Source organism: Chiloscyllium plagiosum, unplaced genomic scaffold, assembly GCF_037043375.1.
Source record: "Chiloscyllium plagiosum isolate Xiang-an unplaced genomic scaffold, Cpla_swu_hap1 HiC_scaffold_32, whole genome shotgun sequence".
Classification (NCBI taxonomy): Eukaryota; Metazoa; Chordata; class Chondrichthyes; order Orectolobiformes; family Hemiscylliidae; genus Chiloscyllium; species Chiloscyllium plagiosum.
The window spans coordinates 35,747,553-35,766,207 of record NW_028270170.1 but is presented as its reverse complement, the minus strand read 5'-3'; positions in this window follow the sequence as shown (position 1 = coordinate 35,766,207).

The window sequence follows — 18,655 nt, the reverse complement described above, 5'->3', positions numbered from 1 at the left end:
CATTTCTGTCCGATATCCCTCATGCTTGACCAAAATCTGTCATCCCTATCTGATATCCTTCCTGTCTGTCTGATACCCCTCATGATAATCTGATATCCCCCATGCCTATCTTATATTCTTTTCTGTTGGTTCGACTCAAATTTAAACCTGAGTAATGTAATATTTGACTCTTTCATTCACACTGCTCGGGTGTTTTCAGAAAATTTAAACTGATGACACTCATTGCAAACAGTGTTGCTGTACCCCTTCAAAGTATGCCTCTATGAGTTTTCTTTTAGCATGAATAATTCAAAGAGATGGTTCCAGGCTTCATTTATAATCCAAGCAAGCAGGCATTACCAACTGTTACCTCAACTATAATTCTCCCTCCCCTTTACAGTTTACTGTAAGAATTTACCTTCTTCGGTACATAGGATTTAGGAGCAAGGGTGGACTGTTTGATTTTCTAAGCCTTCTCTGCATTCAATAAGATAAGGCTGATCTGGTTATGGTCTCAACTCCAATTTCTTGTCTGACCCCAGAACATTCAACTTCCTTGTCTATCAAAAAACTATTTAACTCAGCCTCGAATAAATTGATTGACCTCGCCTCCACTGCTTTATGGAGAAAAGAATTCCACAGACTATAAACTCATTGAGAGAAAAATATTTCTCCTCATCTCCATCCTTAAAGGAAGACCCCTTATTCTTAAACTGTTTCTCCTTGTGTTAGCACCCCCAGACAAAGGGAACATCTTTCTGATATCCACCCTCGGGATCTTCAATGTTCCAATGTAATCACCTCTCATTCTGATGGACTAGAATGGATGTAAGTCCAAGCTGCTTATCCAATCAAAAGGTCATAAGGTAAGGCCTTCATTTTATGAATGAGTTGTGCGAACCTTCTCTGAATTTTAAATGCAATTATATCCCTTTTCAAATATGAGAGCAAAACTACACACGGTATTCTAGTGTGCTGTCATCAATGCCCTGTAAAACCCCACTTTTATATTCCATTCCCTTGTAATGTACACCAAACTTCCATTTGTCTTCTGAATGACTTGTACCTGTAAACTAATGTTTTGTGATTCATGCACAGCATACCCAGATCCCTTCGTACTATAGAATTCTCCATCTCCATTATAAAAAGTATATTTGTTTTCTATTCTTCCTGCTATAGTGGACAAATTCGTATTTTCCTACAAAGAAGTCCAACTGCCAATATTTTTCTCAATTCACTTCACCTATCTATGTCCCTTTATAAGCTCTTCAGTTTCTCTTGACAACTTGGAGATAGAGAGAACTGCTGATGCTGAAAGGTCAGAGTCGATAAAATGTGGAGCTGGAAAAACCACAGCAGTCAAGCAGCATCAGAGGAGCAGGAGAGTCAACACTTTGAGTCAGACCTATCATCAAGACTAGGGAAGGGAAAGGGGGCTGAGAAATCAATAGAGGGTGGGGTGTGGGTCTGGGGGAAAGGTAGGTGGGATGGTGATAGATGGATGCAGGTAGAAAGTGATTGTGATTGGTCAATGGGAAGGTTGGAGTGGATAGCTGGAAAGGAAGATTGACAGATTAGGTCATGTTAAAGGGGTGGGGTGGATAGGGAGGGCTAGACCTGGGAGGAGGTGGGGGAAATCGGAAGCTGGTAAATTCTATGTTGAGGCCATGAGGTTGTAAGCTCCTGAGGCGGAAAATGAGGTGTTCTTCCTCCTTGCGTGTGGCCTTATTTTGACAGTGGAGGAGGCTCAGAGTGGACACCTTGTTGGGGGAGTGGAAGGGAGAGTTGAAATGGCTGGCAACCTGGAGGTGAGGTTGATTGGAGCATGCGGCCTGTAAATGTTCCCTGAACCGGTCCCCGAGTTTGTGCTTGGTCTCTCTGATGTAGAGGAGACCACATTGGGAGCAATGAATGCAGTAAATCAGGTTAGAGGAAGTGCAGGTGAATCTTTGCCGGACTTGGAATGAATGTTTGGGGACTTGGACAGAGATGAGAGGGGAGGTGTGGGGGTAGGTGTTGCACCTCCTGCAGCCGCAAAGAAACGTGCCAGGTGTAGGGGGGGATGTTGATGGGAAGTGTGGACCTAATGAGGAAGTCATGGGATGGAATGGTCCCCATGGATAGCAGATAGCATTGGGGAAGTGAATATCTTTTTGGTGGTGGGGTCAGATTGTAGATGGTGAAATGGATGATGTGCTGGACTTGGTGATTAGTGTGGTGGAATGTGAGGACAAGGGGTATTCTATCCTTTTAGCAGTTGGAGGGGTGGGAGTTTGAGGGTAGATGTGTGGAAAACGGAAGAGTTGCAGTTGAGGGCATTGTTGATCATTGGGGAGGGAAAATTAAGCTCCTTGATATAGGACATCTGGGATGTCTCAGCATGGAATCGCTTATCCTGGGAGCAGATATGGTGGAGGCGGTGGAATTGGGAGTATAGGATCGCATTTTTGCAGTTGGGTGGGTGGAGTAGGTGTAGTTGAGATAGCTGTAGGAGTCTGTGGGTTTGAAATAGATGTCTATGTTGAGTCGATTCCTGGAGATGCAGACGGAGAGGTCCAGGACAGGGAGGAGGTGTCAGAGATGTCCAGGAGAATTTGAAGTCAGAGTGGAAGACATAGGTAAAGTTAATGAATTGTTCAAGCTCCTTCTGGCAACATAAGACAGCGCTGATACAGTTATCAATGTGGCAGAGGAAAGGGTGGGGAATGATGCCGGTATACCTGTTCTATGTATCCTACAATGAGGGATGCATAGTTCAGACTCATAGCCATCCCTCTGGTTTGTAGGAAGTGGGAGGATTCAAAGGAAAAGTTGTTAATTTACTTTCTTCATTATCATTGCAAATCTACCTACCATATGTTCAATTGCTTTTTATTTAAGTCATTGGTATAAACTTTTAATTGATGATGCTCCAACAGTAAGCCTGTGGCTCTTCAATAGTTACAGCTTGCCAACCTGAGAAAGATTCATATATCCATACTCTCTGTTTCAAATCAGAAAATGCTTGAGTTACTCAGGAGTTCTGAGAAACAGTTAAGCTTTTGCATCTGTTCAGTTCTGAAGAAGTGTCATACTGGACTCAAAATGTTAACTCTGTTTTTCTTGTCACAGATGCTGCCAGACTGCTGAGTTTCTCCAGCATTTTCTGTGTTTGGTTCAGATTTCCAGCCGCTGTAGTATTTTGTTTTTATTATAATTCTTTATCTACGCTAATATGTCACCTGCAACATCATATTCTCCAACCTTGAGCGATAACACGGGCTGTGACATGCTGTCAAGTGCATTTTGGAAAATCAAGAACACTCCAAGTTCCCCTAATCTACCGTTTCTCAAATAAGTCCAATATATGAAATTTCATTTTCACAAAACCATGTTAACTCTATTTGATTCTGTTACAATTTTCTAAACTTCCATATGACAGATGTTGACCTATAGTTTTGAACTTTCTGTCTCCCCTTTTTCTTTCATAAAGTTGTAGCATTTATTATTTTCATATCTGTGGGGACCCTTCAAGGATTGCAGGAAATTTGAAAGAGTATGACAGTACCTTCCTTGGTGATCAGGATTGTTTTAAATACATCCCTTCATTTCACCTCTTGACTTTGGCAAGTTTCCTAAATCTTCTACAGTAAAGACAGACAGAATACTTGTTCAACACTTTTGCCCTTCACTTTTCCTATTTAAATATTTATAGAAATTCTTAGTGAAATAACTCCATGAAGGCTGGGTATCTGGTCATCATGTCACCCTTCATTTACAAGTGCATAGTACATGACACTGACTCAGCTACAGAGCAGCTCCTAGAAAAAATTGAACCTCTCACACTCCTGTTCATATCTGTCAGCCAGGACTCCCTGATTGGATCAGGTTAACAGCCCCAAACAGGGAACTCATATTCTATGAGATCCACCTCCTTCCAATCACTAAACTTAGTATCTATTTTTACTTTGCCAATATCTCATACTCTATTTTCTCCCTCAATTATTCATTTCATCAATCAGTGATGTTTCTCAAATTCTGATTAATCGTTTGACCTTCTACCTGTCTTTGCACATTCATACAGATTTCAACCGTTAAGATTGCTGCTTCATTCTTTGACTGGCCTGGTGGGCTAGGTGAAGATCAGGATGACGAGCAACATCAGCAGAGAACCACACCACACCAGTGTGCTGCTCAAAGACCAGTAGCTGCATTGCAGTAAAGCAGCCAGCAGACAGGGGAGTAGAAAAGAGAGAATCAACAAAGAGAGGACCAGGATGTTACATCAGGTGATTTAAGATATCTGCAATCTCTTAGAAGAAGACTCATTAACTGTTGATGACCATTCCTTACCAGTAATTGTCCAAGTCACAACTACCCTCAAAGCTTTTCCTCTGGGTTCTTCCATGAGAGTGTTGCAGACACATTCAAGATCTCCCATTAGAATATCTATGAATGCACAATGCAGTAGACAAATACATTGCTTCTCAGAGCCAGTACCTGCACAAATTTGTTTTTGAGGATTGCAATCAGAATACGTGAGTGTACAACACTGTAATGTTAACAACAGTGTTTCTTTAAGATAGAGATAGTTGAGTCATTATTAGTAGGAGAACCAAGGGTTAGAAGGAGAAGGCAGGAGAATGGGGTTGAAAAACATGTCAGTCATGATGGAATGCTGGACCAGACTCAATGGTCCAAATGGCCTTATTCTGCTCCTGTATTCTATGGTCTTATGGTCTACTAGTGCACCAAACACTAAAATAAATGCAATAGCCAAATCTTCCCCATCCTGCCCACTAATGACACAAAGTAATCTTGTAATTAACCAGCATCCCAACCCCATCTTGATTTTGTTACATCAATGGTAGGAAGATCGAATTTGAAAGCTGAGTACAGGATTAAGGATAGGATTCTTGGCAGTGTGGAGGAACAGAGGGATCTTGGGGTGCAGGTACATAGATCCCTTAAAATGGCCACCCAAGTGGACAGGGTTGTTAAGAAAGCATATGGTGTTTTGGCTTTCATTAACAGGGCTATTGAGTTTAAGAGTCGTGAAATCATGTTGCAGCTCTTTAAAACTTTGGTTAGACTGCACTTGGAATACTGTGTCCAGTTCTGGTCGCCCTATTATAAGAAAGATGTGGATGCTTTGGAGCAGGTTCAGAGAAGGTTTACCAGGATGCTGCCTGGACTGGAGGGCTTATCTTACGAAGAGAGGATGACTGAGTTCGGACTTTTTTCATTGGAGAAAAGGAGGAGAAGAGGGGACCTAATTGAGGTATACAAGATAATGAGAGGCATAGATAGAGTCAATAGCCAGAGACTATTTCCCAGGGCAGAAATGAGTAACACGAGGAGTCATAGATTTATGCTGGTTGGAGGAAAGTACAGAGGGGATGTCAGAGGCAGGTTCTTTACACAGAGAGTTGTGAGAGCATGGAATGCGTTGCCAGCAGCAGTTGTGGAGGCAGGGTCATTGGGGACATTTAAGAGACTCCTGGACATGCATATGGTCACAGAAATTTGAGGGTGCATACATGAGGATCAGTGGTCGGCATAACATCGTGGGCTGAAGGGTGCTGTACTGTTCTATGTTCTATGTTCTATGTTCTAATTCATGTCTTCACTTTCTTCATCAAGCACTTTCCTGTAACCACCCAAGATGGCAAAGTGGTGCCAAACTATAACATTTATGTTAGCCAAAAAACTTATCAAAGTGTTTTGTGGAGAATCCTTGTGAAACTAAAAAGTGAACTTGCTGTTCTTCTGGCTTCATTGAAGGTAGAGCTAGGTTCTTCATTTCTGTCTTTGACTGATGACATAATGTTGGCTGATGCCTTTTGGGTTTTGCACTCTGTGATGGCATCTCCCCACTCACACACCTGCTCAAACCCCTCTGCTACCTCCTACCACACCTTCCAGTGTAGGCTTCCTCCTCCTGATGAATATCTTTTTCTGGATCCTCACAGCCTGTAGCAGTCCATTCAGGGAGAGTTCACTGAACCAAGATGCAATCTTTGCCCAAGTAGGTTCCACTCTGTCAACTGATTCTCTTTTCTTCACAATTCCAAACTCTTTCAGATTGAAGATCCCATGAATGGTCTTGACAAGGTGGAGGTGGACAGGATGTTTCCTTTTGTGGGTCAGTCCAGAATCACTGTTTTAGAAGTAGGGGTCACTCTTTTAGGATGGAGAGTTTTTTTTTTCTCAGAGTTGGGCAAATTTGAAACTCGCTACCTCAGAAGGTGATGGAGTTGGGTCGTTAAATATTTTTGAAGGATAGATTCTTGTTAGGCAAAGCAATCAAGAGGCGCTAATAGATGGAAATGTAGAATTCACAGCCTAAACCAGTCAACTATGATCTTATTGTATATTTTTACAGGCTTCAGGTGCCAAATAGTGCATGCCTGCTCTTATTTCCTATGTTCATATTGCTGTACATCATGCGGCTTCATATCAATCCTACTGCTGCATACCTTTTCCTTCACCTTCAATATCCTTTCCCCCCATTTTGGCTGGACTTCCGCTCAGCCTTGGCATAGACAACTAATGAGGAAAATGCCTTTTGTGGGCTTTTAAAAAGCTTTTACACTGTTTTCACTCCATTGTAACAGCTTTCTGAATTGGATAATTTTCATCAACTTTCAATTAATGCCCTGCACTCTAATCACTACATATAAGAGTTCTATGTTGTGGAAGTGCTACACAAAATTATTCACTAAGACTTCCATGATAACCTAATCATAATCTTTCCATTTTCCTGATGTCATTTCATAAACATACATTTAGACCTTTTACAGTAATAATGTTTCACTTGATTCAAGTTAGTCTTCCTGTAAAGCAGAGCATCAAATAAAGGCAAATAAAATAAATCATTCATGTAGTCTATCCATCACTTGTTTACTAACACAGAGACAATTTTCATGGCCTAACTATTTTTTGGTCCCACATTTGGCTGAGATGATCTTTGAACTAAGTCGCGAATCTGAAAGCATCAAATATAATTGATATGCTGTCTGTTTCTGAATATTCAACTCTTGCCTCAGTTTGGATCATCTGGAATTCCTTGTTCTTGGTTCAATTTGTTTAATATCAGCTTTAATTTATAAGGCATCTTTAATGCATTAAAACAACCCAAGGCCCCTTCATGGGGAGATGGTCATGTTAGGACATGGAGCTAAGGAGCTTTGTCTAAGAAATAGGTTTGAGGGAGTGTCTTTAAGGAGTGTAGCCAGGTAGAGAGCTAGATTGACTTTGGGTCTGAATTCCACACCTTAGGGCCTATGCAGCCAAAGGCATAGTCACCAATAGTGGAGCAATTAAAATAGGGATGCTCTCCCATTAGTGTCAGTGGAGCGCAAACATCTTAGAAAATCATAGAATCCCTACAGTGTGGAAACAGACCATTTGGCCTAATAAGCCTACACTGACAGCTTTGACAAAGGGTCAGTGAGATTCGAAACGTCAGCTCTTTTCTCTCCTTACAGATGCTGCCAGACCTGCTGAGATTTTCCAGCATTTTCTTTTTTGGTTTCAGATTCCAGCGTCCACAGTAATTTGCTTTTATGCCCATACTGACTCTCTCCAAAGAGCATCCCACCCAGACTCAGCCCCTAACCAGATCCCTGCATTTCTCACAGCTAACTCATCTAACCTAGACAATCCTGGATGCTATGGGCAATTTAGCATGGCCGATTCACCTAACCTGCACATCTTTAGAAGACTGGGGGAAACTCATGCAGACACAGGGAGAATGTGCAAACTCCAAATAGATGGTCGCTCAAGGCTAGAATTGAACCCAGGTCCCTGGTACTGTGAGGCAGCAGTGCTAACCATTGAGCCACGATGCTACCCATTAGGATTAGGAGGTTGAAATTGATTTTTGGAATAAGGAGGGGTAAGGCCATGGATGGATTTATAAACAAGAATGAGAAGTTTAGAATTGAAGTGTTATTTGATTGGGAACTTACCTTAAAAAATGGGAGCAGCTGTAGACCAGACGGCCCTCTCAAGCCTGCTCCACCAATCAATAAAGTCACTATCAATCTTCAGCTCGAACACTCATTGCCATATACTTCCATATCCCTGAGGGACCAAGAATTTTTCTAATGTAGCCTTAAATATGCACCAACAATCTTTGGCACAGAATTCTAAATATTCACAACCCTCTGAGTGAAGATATTTCTCTTCATCCCAGCCCTAAATGGTCACATTCATACCTGAGATCATGACAACGTCTTCTGAATTCCTCAGCTTGTGGACTCGCTCAGTGTTCACCCTGTCAAACATCTTCAGACCCAAATGCCCTTTTTTAAAAAAAAATCCACTTTTCTATTCTTACTACCAAAGTAAGTAACTGCACAGATTCTGACATAATACTCCATTTGTGAGCTTATTTGCTCACTTACTTAACCTGTTGCCGACTCTTTGTGTTCTCCTCACAACTTGCATTTCTTCTCAATTATTTTCGTTGGTACATGTGGCTGCATTACTCTAGACCCAGAGAAGAACCATGGAAAGGTTACAGCAGAGAAAGAGGCCATGAAACTTGCCACCCATCCTAATCCCATTTAGCTGAACCGCCTGTGCAGCCTTGCTGGTCACAACACTTGAGGTGTGTGTCCTTGTCCTTTTCAGTGAGTTAAAGGTTTCTGCCCCAATCATTATATCAGACAGCAAATTCTTGACAATCACACTCTCTGAGACAAAAAGATTTCCTCCTCAGATTTTCTCTCTATTTTTTCTACCAATCAAATGTTAAATGTGTGCCCCTGGTATTTGACCTCTCTGGTGTTGATGTTCATGATTAAGCAAAAAAAAAATGGTGTATGATCCATGTCAGGTGAATTCTTCAAGTGAGAACCTAGTCAGATACAATAGATTGAGAGACCAAGTAAAGTGGAAAGTAAGACGAAAGCGAGGACTGCAGATGCTGGATATTAGAGTTGAGAGTGTGGTGCTGGAAAAGCACAGCAGGTCAGGCAGCATCCCAGGAGCAGAAGAGTTGATGTTCAGGCAACAACCCTTCATCAAGAATGAGGCTGTGAGCTGAGGGGGTGGTGAGATAAATGGGAAGGGGATGGGCTGGGGGAAAGGTAGCTGAAAGTACAATAGGTGGTTGGAGGTGAGGGTGAAGCGGATAGGTGAGAAGGAAGATGAACATGTGGGACAGGTCATGAGGGTAGGAAGGTTGAATCTGGGATAAGGTGGGGGGAGGGGAAATGAGGAAATTGGTGAAATCTACATTGATGCTAATGAGTTGGAAGGTCCCGAGGCGGAAGATGAGGCGTTCTTCCTCCAGGCATCGGGTGGTTAGGGAGTGGCGATGGAGGAGGCCCAGAACCTGCATGTCCTTGGCGGAGTGGGAGGGGAGTTGAAGAGTTTGGCCATGGGGCGGTGGGGTTGGTTGGTGCGGGTGTCCCGGATATGTTCTCTGAAGCGCTCCACGAGTAGGTGTGGAAAGTAAGCCTAGCAAGGAGAGCTTGAGAGTATAATTGCTGTCAACCTAAAAGGGAAATCAAAAAGCTTTCTATTTAGCCTGTAAATAGGAAGCAGGAAATTAGAGACAGAGTAGATTCTATTTGGGATACAGAGGACCATGCATGCTTAAAGATGCAGAAGGCTAGAATACTTAAAGAGCACTTTGCATGTGTGTTTACTGAGGGACAGGATGCTTAAAACTCAACGCAGAGACGGTAGAGCTAATGGATGCAGTGAAATTGGAGGAAATACTGGTATGGGTGGCTCTGCTTGGATTGATAAAATACTCAGTCCTGATGGCTTAATTCACTAATGGAAGTGAGCCAAAGTCTTTGGCAGAGCTGCCATACATAACCTTCCAATCATTCCTAGATACAAGGAAGGGGCCACACCATTGGCAAATGTGACATCCTATTCAAGAAAGTGTGTTAAGATAGCCCTACAAAGGAAAGGCCTGATAGTTTAACATCAGCAGCAGACAGTTTTAGAAACAAGGCACTTGGAAAAGTTTGAGCTAACTCAGAATAACCAGCATGGATCTGTAAAAAAGGAGATTGTCATTGTTAATTTGAGTCTTCTGATGGATGGAGTAGATGCGAAGGTTGATAAAGGTAAAATGAAGTGAATACGGTTCCATGGATTTAAGTGCTTGTCAAAATACTGAATGAAAGACTGGTAAATAAAATTAAGGCTCGTGGGATGGGACAGTCAATATCAACATAGCTAAACTTTTGGGTCAAGGGCCGTAAAAAGACAATCATGGTATGTGGTTTTTTTTTAGATTGGAGGTCAATTTACAGTGGTGCGTACACACAAACTAGAGCAGTGTAGGTTTGACAACAAAGAAATGTGTAAGTCAACAAAAAATACTAATGCACAGAGTGTGCACTCCTGTATTGCAGTGATACCTGTATTGTGTATCAGCAACACATAAAATTACAAAACAAATTCCACCAGCACTGCTTCCACTGCACCCTCCATATTGTTTGGAGAATCTTTGACCAAATGAAAGTGTTCTTCATGAAACTAACTTTGTAAGAATTCAGTTAAAACTAATTATGATGGACTGGACACTATATTCAAATGACTGAGAAGAATTTCCTCTGTCAAATCCTGCATCCTCCAGGGCAAGACAAAAGAAATTATTGAAAGATACTCTGATGGTCTCCATGAGATGTGGCAGCATTAACGCTAATGACTGGGAGGAGCCTGTTACCAATTGTTCAAAATGGAGACAACCTGTATGTTAAGCTTTCACACTTTGAAATGATGAGGCAGTGCAGCAGAGGAGAAAGGAACAATGGAAGTAAATCTTGCATTCCAGATTCTAATATCACATGGAATGTCCTGACCCACATGCCTAAAGATCTGTGGGTGGACGATCAGTTTATTATGCCCAAGGAGGAGCCACTCATTACCATGGCTAGATGTCACCCTTAAATCAAGGGAAAGCCAATAATGACCTCAAGGTTTAGAATGAGTATCACTATATCATAGAATCATCAGATCCCTACAGTGTGGAAACAGGCCAGTTGGCCCATCAAATTCAAACTGACCCTTTGAAGAGCATGCAAGCCAGTCAAACAATTTCCCTGTAGCCCTGCATTTCCCAAGGCTAATCCATTAAGCCTGCACATCCCTGGACACTATGGGCAATTTAGAATGGCCAAGCTACCCAATCTGTACCTCTTTGGACTGTGGGAGGAAACCCACACTGACACAAGGAGGATGTGCAAACTCTCCACAGACAGTTGCCTGGGGGTAGAGTCAAACTTGGGTCCCTGATGCTGTGAGGCAGCAGTGCTGACTGCTAAGCCACCGTGCCACCCTAAAGGAGTTCACTTCTTTATTCACAGTCTGGCTAACTCAAGTGTGCCTGACAGAAAATCTCTCTGGTCACTCATTTCTAGATTTGGCTCAACCATATTCATAACATGCTATTGTGATTATTTGAGATTTTGGATTCAAATATGGAGGAAACATGGATTTAACTTTTTTCAAGCATTATTGTGTTGTCACTCTCTTCCAAATCTCCATTTATTCAGTCACCTCTAATGGACCCTGAGAGATACACATTCCTAACCTCCTATAAGTGACCAGATCTTCAAATGCCTTACACTACGAACCACGATAACTCCGATAGCCATATGAAGAGCTTAGAGGCTTATTTGTATCTAGATTTGAGACAGTATATGCAATTGACTTTTTTTTAACGATGCCTCCTCTTCCTCTTTCTCTCTGCTCACACTAACTCCAGCTTCAATTTCTTTTCACTTTGCAGTTTACCTTCTCCCTTGCCCTCCACTCTTCAAAATACTCTACAATGTAAGATCTATATCCTTCTTCCTTCATCGCTTCTCCATTCATTTCCTGACCACACAATCTCAGTTTTATTTTCAAAACCTTGCAGTGTGTTGTCCTGATTCTATCTATGCAACTTTCTCAAACAAATACTCTGTCCTGCTCACACATCCTTTGCGACTCTTGCTCTGTCAATTTGGGCCTAATATTTGTGTCACAACCTTCAGGTCAGTTCCATTCTCTAAGACTGCATTACTTCAGTTCCTTAACATTGCACTACACTACAGTCACTCCCTTTATAAAACGTCTGTTGCCAAAGCTTTTTGTCATTTCTGTGTAGTGATTGAAACCAGGGCCAGGTGGATCAATTGACCACGCAATCCCTGATTGGGATTATTAATCTGGGCAAGTCAGGGAGCCCTGGCTAACAGATGTAAACAGGAGATTCAGAGACTCTCCTCATTCTCGGGACTGGCTCTGATCTGGCTGTTCAGACCCCATGTACTGTGCATGCGTAAATAAAAGGTGACCTGCTGATGGAGTACCAGTGTCTGTGCAGTTATTTTGTGTTACTGACTCTCCCTGCATGGTTTAGAGGTCCATTCATTTATCTTAATTTTATTCCATTCACCTTTGATGTAAATAGTTCAGGGATTTACTGTGTTAAAGGTGTATATAAGGAGTCAAGTTGTTTTTGCTGAAAACTAAACCTAGGCTCAGATCCATATAAAGTGGTATTTCTTTCCCTCAGTTTGATGAATGATGTTTTGATTTCTCCAGATCTCACTGCACTTTTCAGAGACATTGCTGGCGTTTGAAGCTGGACAACCTCTTAGGATCCACTTATGTTATCACTGTATGGCATAAGTACATGAATGTATCTCCCTCTTCTTGCACTGATTCATGTGACAGCTCTTGATTCCAACGCTGAAGTTGGAAGCCACTGCCAGCCTGAACCAAGTTTTAATGAATGCTGCCATTATCTGGAAAGATAGCAGTATCTCAATGCAACTGAAACATCAAGCACTTAACACATTGGCATGCTCTGCTCTACTTTGTGGAAGTGTGGCTCAGAAGCTCAAAACAGCAACAAAGATGAGCTAATGGCTTTTGAGATTGAACTGTCTAAGAGTATTCTGTGTGACAGAATTCCAGTTCCCACTGAAGAAGATGAAGAAATGTTCACAATGCCAGTAACACTGAGTAAATGTAAGAAGCTGAGGCCTTTTAAGTATATTGCAAGAATGAAGAGTGAATGAATCTCTATGGTTGACATGCAAACATACAGTTTAGGAGCAAAAAAGACCACTCAGCTCGTTGGCCCTTCTCCAGCGTGCTCCAGTGTTCAATAAAGTCATGGCTGAACTTAGTTACTCCACATTCCTTCCTATCTCCAATACCATGGAAATATAGCAAATAGGAGCAGGAATAGGCCATTCAGCCCCTCAAGTCTGCTCTACCACTCAATGTGATCTAGGCTGATCATCAAGCTCAATTCCCTACCCATTTCTTTAGCCACAAAAGCTCTATCTACCTCCTTCTTGAAGACACCTTATGTTTTAGCCTCAATCACTTTCTATTGAAGTGAATATCACAGGCTCACGGCTCTCTCAGTGAAGAAATTTCTCCTCATCTCAGTCCTAGAAAGTTTATCCCTTATCCTTAGACTATGACCTTGGGTCTGGACTCTCCCACCATCAGAAATATCCTTCCTGCATCTAACCTAACTAGTCCTGTTCAAATTTTTTACGTTTCTATGAGATCCCCTCTCATTCTTCTAAATTCCAGTGAATGTAGTCCTAACCAAGCCGACTTCTTCTTATATGTCAGTCCTGCCATCTCAGGATCCATGTTAGTAAACCTTCGCTTCATTCACACTAAAGCAAGAACATCCTTCCTCAGGTAGGGAGATCAAAACTGCATTCAATATTTTAGATGTGGCCTCATCAACATCCTGCATATTGCAGCAAGACATCCTTCAGTCCTCTCGCTATGAAAGCCAACATGCAGTTTGCCTTCCTTACTACCTGCTGCACCTGTGCACGTAGTTCTGATATTCGGTGTACAAGGATACACAGGTCTCATTGGACATTCAATGTGCAGCCATGCAAATAATAATCAGCCTTCCTGTTTTTGCTGTCAAAGTGGATAACCTCACATTTATCCACAGTATACTGCATTTGCCATGCATTTGATCACTCGCTTGGTCTGTTCAAGTCACACTGCAATATCTCTACATCCTCCTCATAGCCCCGCCTTCCTTTATGGCATCTTTATGTCATCAATTATCTTTGAGAAATTGCATCTACCTCCATGAGAAAGATGATGGCCTAGTGGTATTATCACTAGCCTATTAGTCCACAGGCCCAGATAATGTTCTGGGGACCCAGGTTCACATCCTGCCATTGCTGGTGGAATTTGAATTCAACTTTAAAAAGCTGGAATTACAAATCTACTGATTACCATGAAATCATTGTTGACTGTTGGAAAAAACCCATTTGGTTCACTAATGCCCTTCAGGGAAGGAAATCTTCTATCCTCAGCTGGTCTGACCTACATATGACTCCAGACCCACAGCAATGTGGTCGATTCTTAATTGCACCATGAAATGGCCTATCAAGCCATTCAGTTGTACTAATCTTTACAAAATCTTAAAAAAATGAAATTGGATGGACCACTTGGCATCGACATAAGGACTGAAAAAGACAACTACAGAAACAGCCCTGTCGTCTCTGTAAAGTCCTCCTTATGAACACTTGGGCTAGTGCCAAAGTTGGGAAAGCTGTCTAATGTACTAGTCAAGCAACAGCCCGATATAGTCATACTCACAGAATCAAACCTTACAGACAATGTCCCAGACACCACCATCACTATGCCTGGAGATGTCCTGTTTCACCGGCTGGACAGACCCAGCAGAGTTGGGGGCACAGTGATATACACTTGGGAAAGAGTTACCATGGGAGTCCTCAGCATTGACTCCAGATCTGTAACTTCATGGCTTCAGGTTAAACATGATAGACAAGCAGGAGGCTAGAAGAATTCAGCATCCAGGTGGCATCAGGAGGTTAACATTTCAGGTATAACTCTTCTTTAGGAATGGAGGTGGAGGTAGGGGGAGCTGCAGATAAAAGGGAGGGGAGGGTTTTGGGTGATAAAAGAGAACGGAATAGTGAGGTAGTGATAGGTGAACATAGGTGGTGGGAACAACCTGGTTGGTCAATGGGAGGGATGAATCCAGTTGGTAGTTAGAAGGAATGATCAGTAGGTGGAATGGAAGGAAGGGGGAAGGGCGGGAAAGTGAGTATGGTGATGGGTGGAAAGTTTATCTGAAATTGGAGAACTCAATGTTGAGTCCTCCAGGCTGTAGGCTGTCCAGGTGGAAAATAAGATGTTGTTCCTTCAAATTGCAGTCTGGTTCACTGTGGTAATGGAGGAGGCCAATGATAGACATGTCAGCGGAGGAGTGGGTAGGAAAATTGAAATATGTGGTGACTAGGGTCGAGTTGGAGATCCCCAACCTTTCCTTCCAGCTACCAACTGGATTAATGCCTTCCATCACCCAACCACGTTGTAGCCACCATCTGTGTTCACCCATCACCACCTCACCATTCCACCCTCTCCCCACCCAAAGGCCTTCCCTATTTGCAGCACCCCCTATCCCCACCCCCAGTCCTGAAGAAGGGTTCCACTCGAAACATCAACTTATCCATCTCCTGATGCCTCCTGACTTGCCTACTTTGGATTCCAGCATCTGCAGTTATTTTTGTCTCAGGTTATACATGGGCAAGGAAACCTCCTGCTGATTACCACATACCATCCCCCTCAGCTGATGAATCAGTACTCCTCCATGTTGAACAACACTTAGAGGAAGCACTGAGGCTGGCAAGGGCACAAAATATACTCTGGGTGGGGGATTTCACTGTCCACCACCAAGTTTGGCTCAACAGCGGTACTACTGTGTCAGGTAGCAAGAGAACCAACCGGAGGGAAAAACATAGCTGACCTCATCCTTACAAATCTGCCAGCTGCAGATGCATTTGTCCATGACAGTATCAGTAAGAGTGACCACCGCACAGTCCTTGTGGAGATGATGTCCCATCTTCACATTGAGAATAATCACCATTGTGTTGTATGGCACTATCACTGTGCTAAATGACTTTGAACAGATCTAGCAACTCAAGACTGGGCATCCATGAGGTGTTGTGGGCCATTAACAGCAGCAGAACTGCACTCCACAATTAATCTGTAACCTCATGGCCTGACATATTCCCCCATTCAACCATTACCATCAACCCCGGGTCAATGGAGAGTTCAATGGAGGAGCAACACCTGGCATACCTGAAGATGAGGTGTCAACCTGGTGAGTATACCAAAGAGGACTACTTGCATGCCAGACAGCATAAGCAGCAAGTGATTGACAGAGTTAAGCGATCCCACAACCAACGGATCACATCGAAACTCTACAGTGCTGCCACATCCAGTTGTGATGATTAACCAGCTCACTGGAGAATGAAGCTCCACAAATATCCCCAGCACATCAGTGTAAAAGATAAGGCAAAAGTTCTTGCAGCAAATTTCAGCCAGAAGTGCCATCTTGGCCATCCTCCAGTGGTCCCCAGCATTACAGATACCAGCCTTCAGCCAATTCATTTCACTCCAGGTGATAGCAAGAAACAGAGGGAGACACTGGATACTGCAAATGCTACAGGCCCTGATAATATTCCTGAAGACATGTGCTTCAGAATTTGCCGATCCCCTAGCCAAGCTGTTCCAGTAGTTACAACACTGGCATCTACCCAAGAATGCAGAAAATTGTCCTGCACATAAAAAGCAATAACATGCTCAGTGATGCCCAGTTTGAGTTTCGCTAGGGCCACTCAGCTCCTGACCTCATTACAGCCTTGGTCCAATCATGGGCAAAAGAGCTGAATTCCAGAGGTGAGATGAGAATGATAGCCCTTGACAGCAAGGCTATATCCGGTCGAGTGTGGCATTAAGGACCTCTAGGGGCAAACTCTCCAGTAGTTTGAATCATACCTGGCACATAGGAAGATGGTCATGCCTGTTAGAAGCCATTTGCCTCAGCTCCAGGACATCTCTGGAGGGATTTTTGAGGGTAGTGTCTGAGATCCAACTATCTTCAGCTGCTTCATCAATGACCTTCCCTCCATCTTAAGGTCAGAAGTGGGGGAGCTTGGCGTTGACTGCACAATGTTCAGCACCATTCGCGACTTTTCAGACACTGAAGCAGTCTGTGTCCGAATGCAAAAAGATCTCAACAACATCCAGGCTTGAGCTGACAAGTGGCAAGTAATATTCATGCCACACAGATACCAGGCTATGACCATCACCAATAAGAGACAATCTAACCAAATTCCCTTGATATTCAGCAGTGTTACCATCACTGAATCTCCCACTATCAACATTCTGGGAGTGATCATTGATCAGAAACTCAACTGGACTCACCACATAAGCGCATTGGCTACAAGAACAGGTCAGAGGCTAGGAATACTGCCGCAAGTAATTCACCTCCTGACTCCCAAAAGCCTATCCATCATCTTCAAGACCCAAGTCAGGAATGTGATGGAATATTTCCCATTTGTCTGGATGCAGCCCCAACAACAGTCAAGAAGCTTGACACCATCCAGAGCATCAATAAAACAGCCATTTTGATTGGCACCAAATCCACAAGGATCCATTCCTTCCAACACCAAAGCTCATAGCAGCAGTGTGTACTACCTCCAAGATGCACTGCAGAAATTCACCAAAGGTTCTCAGACAGCACCTTCCAAACCCAAGACTATTTCCATCTGGAAGGACAAGGGCAGCAGATATATGGGAACACCACCATCTTCAAGTTCCCCTCCAAGCCATTCACCATCCTGACTTGGAAATATATTGGCGTTCCTTCCCTGTCGGTGGGTCAAAATCCTAGAATTCCCTCCCTAAGGGCATTGTGGGTTAACCCACAGCATGTGGACTGCAACAGTTCAAGAAGGCAGCTCACCACCACCTTCTTAAGGGCAACTAGAAACGGGCAATAAAGGTTTGCCCAGCTAGTAATGCCAGCGTCCCACAAAATGATTTTTTTTTTAAAAATGCTTCTTTATCTAAATCATTAACATATATTGCAAATAGCTGGGTTCCTAGCTCTGAACCCTACAGTATCCACTAGTCACTGTCTGCCATTCAGAAAAAAAGATTCATTTAATCTTACGCGCTATTCCCTGTCTGCTAAACAATTTTCGAACTATCTCATGCTACCCCTGATACAATGCACTTTAGTTTTATATATTAATCTCATTTATGAGACTTTGTTGAAAGCCTTCTGAAAATCTAAATGAACCACATTCACTAGCTCTCCTGATCATCTCGACTCATTGCATCCTCAAAGAATTCCTATAGATTTGTCAAGAATATAAAGGTTCCTTTTGTAAATCCATGCTGATTCTGTTTGATTCTACCATTGTTTTCTAGGTGGTCTGCTATAAAATCCTTGATAATGGACTCAAGCATCTGCTCCACGACTGATGTCAGACTGACTGGTCTACAAATTCCCTATTTTCTCTCTCCCTCCGTTTCTAAATAGTGGGATTACATCAGCCATTGTCCAAACTATATCAACTGTTCCAGAGTCTAATGCAGCTTAGAATAAGACCAACAATGCATCCCCGATTTCTCGTGACACTCCCTAAGTACTCTAAGATGGAAATTATCGAGCCCTGAGATTCATCAGCCTTCAATCCTATCAATTTCTCCAACACCATTTGTTTACTAATGCAGATTTGCTTTAGTTCCTCAGTCTCACTAAAACATGTATTCTTCATCATTTTTGGTCCATTATTTGTGTCGTCCTTTGTGAAAACGGAAGCAAAAAATGAATTTAGTTCATCAACAATTTCTTTGTTCCCCA